Source organism: Sinocyclocheilus rhinocerous, unplaced genomic scaffold (assembly GCF_001515625.1).
Source record: "Sinocyclocheilus rhinocerous isolate Xijiao unplaced genomic scaffold, SAMN03320098_v1.1 scaffold3485, whole genome shotgun sequence".
Classification (NCBI taxonomy): Eukaryota; Metazoa; Chordata; class Actinopteri; order Cypriniformes; family Cyprinidae; genus Sinocyclocheilus; species Sinocyclocheilus rhinocerous.
Window position 1 is genome coordinate 157,730 of NW_015634078.1, and position 5,187 is coordinate 162,916.

Genomic DNA, 5,187 nt, shown 5'->3' on the forward strand with positions numbered 1-5,187 from the left:
AAATCAGTGGTTAAGTTGTATTTACAACACTGTTCCAGAACAGTTTAACCCAAATATCCAGATGTGTGCAGCACATTTTATGGAGGACCGTTGCTGGCCAATCACAGCACACCTTGCTTTTTCAGACCGATGAGCTTTGTAAAAATCGACGCGTTTCAAAAAGGCGGGGCATAGAGGAGAAACAATAATGTACAGTATGTGGAAAATAATGTGTTTTTTTTTACTTTAAACCGCATAAACACATTTCATTACACGAAATACACAAAATAATGTTCTTTTTAGCAGCATCATATGACCCCTTTAACAGAAACACCAGCAAGCAGGCATGGATGATGTTTGTCACCTTTTTTTTTTTTTTGTAATGCAAATTCACTAAATAACCCAGTTCATTATTTGTATCTAGTAGTTTTTTAAAAGCCTGGTATATATATTTTCTAGACAACAGTGTCTGCTAAATGAATAAATGTAACTAAATGCAAAATCCAGATGCATGAACATATGGATTGTTAAAAAATCTGCTTCAGCTGTAGATGTTTCAAGACAAAATATTTGAAAAGATTGTGGATATTTCACAGGCTTGTGCCCTTCTCCCTCCCCTTCTCTATTGCTTTAACAACAGTTTGCTCAATGGTTGTAATTGCTTCAACAGCTTCAATACATTCATGAAGAAGATCAGCAGTAAACTAATGGAGTTTCTGACTTTATTAATATTTTATTGTAGGTATAATATTGTAAAAAATGAAAACAAGTGATACACATCAAGATGTTTGTTAATTAATATGCAAATGGTTATTGTTGAAATTGTCACATCAGCTCTTAAAGGCCATTTAAAACGGAATGTGTTTTCCATATTCAGTCAGAAGGGGGAGCTAAAGCAATATCATCTGCATTAGGAGAGACATGTTGCTGCATAACTGAAAGCATTAAAAAAATCAATGGTAAAATGTAATATCATATTTGCAATTTATATGTTTTATGTTCCATTAATATTAAACATAACTCATTTAGGAAATTATAGATTTTAGGAGATAATGGAAATATTTAAATATTATTATTATACAGAGTGTTTAAAAACTACATTTTTAAGGCCTTGTTATTCCATGTTTGTTCACTTGTTGGCACTCCAACTGAGTTGAAATGACTGAATCTGAAGTTTTTAAAAAGATTATCACATGTCTATCACTCATAAAACATAACAGGAATTAATTTCACATCCCATGATGATTTGTGTGTGAGTGATGTTTGACCTTTAGTCTAAATCATTCACAAGGTGACATTCTGGATCACTATAAATGCAGCAAAAATCACTTTTATTAATTATGAATGATACAAAATGCACATAAAATCATGTTCAGAACAATAATACTGCAGAAAGTCATTTTCATTCATCAGAATTAATTTATCTAAAAAATGAAGAAAAAAATCAGGTGTATTTTTTAAATATATTTCAAAATAGTAAATGGCTAAAATTTATTTTGAAATATTTATATAATTACATGTTTGATAAGTTTACTTTTAGCATTCACCCAAATTTATGCAGAGAGAAACAGAAATATCTGCATGCTTAAGATTCCTGTGAAACTATTTATCAGCATGTATTTTAGCAGAAGCACATTACAACTGCTGGAAACAGAAGCAAAGACCAGGAGACTCTTGAGTATCTTCAGCAGGACTCTTTACTGAGTGTTGTGTGGTGCTGTCAGGCATACATTGTATTTTACAGTTATCAGTGGCCAGTCCTTAAAGGTGTTGACCTTACACACATTCTCAGAAGTGACCATTTAATGAAAACATCTAAAGACAACACAGGCGATCACCCCAGCTATTAGCTCCAGCAGACCCTGGGTCTGAGACCTCCATGGGTCTGATGAAGGTCTAGTCTCTTCCATGTTGTTCCCATGTTGATCTGATGTCATAAACCATGCACAGCAACAGCAGCCACACCCACCACTGCAGCAACGACCAATCGGATCACAGCTTCAAAAGTATCACAACAGCAGCTACAGTCTAAAAAAAGAAAAAGAGCACTGAATCCGAATTGTGCATTTAGGGTCTCTTTCAAAGCTCAAGCATCCATGAATATGTACTAATATGTAATATTAGGCTGTGTTTGGACAAAACAATCAGTGTGATTTTTAGACTTTAATCAACTTTTTATAACCTTGCATTACCTGATTTAGATATGACATGATTTTTAAAAAGGAAATATTCAATATCACCGTTGATATGAGAGATCAGTCTGGTAAATAGGCTACACACTAACAAAAATTCAAAGAGTCTGAAACATCACAGCTGACGTACCTGTAGCTGGATCTGTACTGAGATCCTCAGTGTGTTTTACGGTTGAATTGTTCAAGGCACAGCTGGACGACACACATTTTTCTGGTGATGAGGAGCTTTGTGGAGTTGCTGATAATGACAGATGTTACTGTAATGTTATTGTGCTGATACAAACAGTCCTAATCCTTATTTTAAATTAAAGCTGTCAATAAAATGTGTGAGTGTTGTGTTGAGAATGTTGCTAATTTTATATGCAATGTGGAAATGCACCACTAGGGTCTGTAGAGAGAACCAGCTGAGGATGATAGAAACGTGAAGAGAAAGAGAAGAGGCTTGTGAGTGAGTGAGAGGAGCCCTGTGTCCCAATGTGCAAAATGTCTTGTATGTGCGAACAGAATGTGTCTCAGAGCATAGTGTAAATTGAAAAGAGTATGCCAAAACTACCGGAACTGTGTTTTTCGAAGTGTGGATCCGCGCACACTCAGCTGATCGACAGCTTCAATACATTCATGAAGAAGATCAGCAGTAAACTAATGGAGTTTCTGACTTTATTAATATTTTATTGTAGGTATAATATTGTAAAAAATGAAAACAAGTGATACACATCAAGATGTTTGTTAATTAATATGCAAATGGTTATTGTTGAAATTGTCACATCAGCTCTTAAAGGCCATTTAAAACGGAATGTGTTTTCCATATTCAGTCAGAAGGGGGAGCTAAAGCAATATCATCTGCATTAGGAGAGACATGTTGCTGCATAACTGAAAGCATTAAAAAAATCAATGGTAAAATGTAATATCATATTTGCAATTTATATGTTTTATGTTCCATTAATATTAAACATAACTCATTTAGGAAATTATAGATTTTAGGAGATAATGGAAATATTTAAATATTATTATTATACAGAGTGTTTAAAAACTACATTTTTAAGGCCTTGTTATTCCATGTTTGTTCACTTGTTGGCACTCCAACTGAGTTGAAATGACTGAATCTGAAGTTTTTAAAAAGATTATCACATGTCTATCACTCATAAAACATAACAGGAATTAATTTCACATCCCATGATGATTTGTGTGTGAGTGATGTTTGACCTTTAGTCTAAATCATTCACAAGGTGACATTCTGGATCACTATAAATGCAGCAAAAATCACTTTTATTAATTATGAATGATACAAAATGCACATAAAATCATGTTCAGAACAATAATACTGCAGAAAGTCATTTTCATTCATCAGAATTAATTTATCTAAAAAATGAAGAAAAAAATCAGGTGTATTTTTTAAATATATTTCAAAATAGTAAATGGCTAAAATTTATTTTGAAATATTTATATAATTACATGTTTGATAAGTTTACTTTTAGCATTCACCCAAATTTATGCAGAGAGAAACAGAAATATCTGCATGCTTAAGATTCCTGTGAAACTATTTATCAGCATGTATTTTAGCAGAAGCACATTACAACTGCTGGAAACAGAAGCAAAGACCAGGAGACTCTTGAGTATCTTCAGCAGGACTCTTTACTGAGTGTTGTGTGGTGCTGTCAGGCATACATTGTATTTTACAGTTATCAGTGGCCAGTCCTTAAAGGTGTTGACCTTACACACATTCTCAGAAGTGACCATTTAATGAAAACATCTAAAGACAACACAGGCGATCACCCCAGCTATTAGCTCCAGCAGACCCTGGGTCTGAGACCTCCATGGGTCTGATGAAGGTCTAGTCTCTTCCATGTTGTTCCCATGTTGATCTGATGTCATAAACCATGCACAGCAACAGCAGCCACACCCACCACTGCAGCAACGACCAATCGGATCACAGCTTCAAAAGTATCACAACAGCAGCTACAGTCTAAAAAAAGAAAAAGAGCACTGAATCCGAATTGTGCATTTAGGGTCTCTTTCAAAGCTCAAGCATCCATGAATATGTACTAATATGTAATATTAGGCTGTGTTTGGACAAAACAATCAGTGTGATTTTTAGACTTTAATCAACTTTTTATAACCTTGCATTACCTGATTTAGATATGACATGATTTTTAAAAAGGAAATATTCAATATCACCGTTGATATGAGAGATCAGTCTGGTAAATAGGCTACACACTAACAAAAATTCAAAGAGTCTGAAACATCACAGCTGACGTACCTGTAGCTGGATCTGTACTGAGATCCTCAGTGTGTTTTACGGTTGAATTGTTCAAGGCACAGCTGGACGACACACATTTTTCTGGTGATGAGGAGCTTTGTGGAGTTGCTGATAATGACAGATGTTACTGTAATGTTATTGTGCTGATACAAACAGTCCTAATCCTTATTTTAAATTAAAGCTGTCAATAAAATGTGTGAGTGTTGTGTTGAGAATGTTGCTAATTTTATATGCAATGTGGAAATGCACCACTAGGGTCTGTAGAGAGAACCAGCTGAGGATGATAGAAACGTGAAGAGAAAGAGAAGAGGCTTGTGAGTGAGTGAGAGGAGCCCTGTGTCCCAATGTGCAAAATGTCTTGTATGTGCGAACAGAATGTGTCTCAGAGCATAGTGTAAATTGAAAAGAGTATGCCAAAACTACCGGAACTGTGTTTTTCGAAGTGTGGATCCGCGCACACTCAGCTGATATTTCCCACAACGCTTGGAGGATTAATTTGGTTTAGAACTACAGACACGAATAAAAAGAACTACAAATATGGCGGATGTTCGCGAGACCGACGGTTAGCCGAGACGTTCTGAAAGCGTTTGAGCTGTTAATAATTAACATCTGACCTGGTGAAACCAAATTCATGTAATGTTATATTGTATTTCATAATAGTATTGTGAACTTTTATAAAGCATACAGACAATTTTTTTTGCCATTTACTGTTTTGTTTGTTTGAAGGCTGTTTGTTTGTTTGTTTATTTTACACAAAAA

General features: G+C 34.7%; 2 long non-coding RNA genes across 2 annotated transcripts; both read right to left on the bottom strand.

Annotated features, from left to right (window-relative positions):
• Positions 1 to 1,691: 1,691 nt before the first annotated feature.
• LOC107745431 (uncharacterized) lies at positions 1,692 to 2,769 on the bottom strand. The gene is made up of 3 exons (XR_001640597.1): positions 2,725 to 2,769; positions 2,302 to 2,409; positions 1,692 to 2,007 (listed from the first exon to the last, which is right to left on the bottom strand). It is a non-coding gene; the product is annotated as an uncharacterized LOC107745431 (long non-coding RNA).
• Positions 2,770 to 3,818: 1,049 nt separating this feature from the next.
• Positions 3,819 to 4,897, bottom strand: LOC107745432 (uncharacterized). Its single transcript, XR_001640598.1, has 3 exons — positions 4,852 to 4,897; positions 4,429 to 4,536; positions 3,819 to 4,134 (listed from the first exon to the last, which is right to left on the bottom strand). It is a non-coding gene; the product is annotated as an uncharacterized LOC107745432 (long non-coding RNA).
• Positions 4,898 to 5,187: the final 290 nt, after the last annotated feature.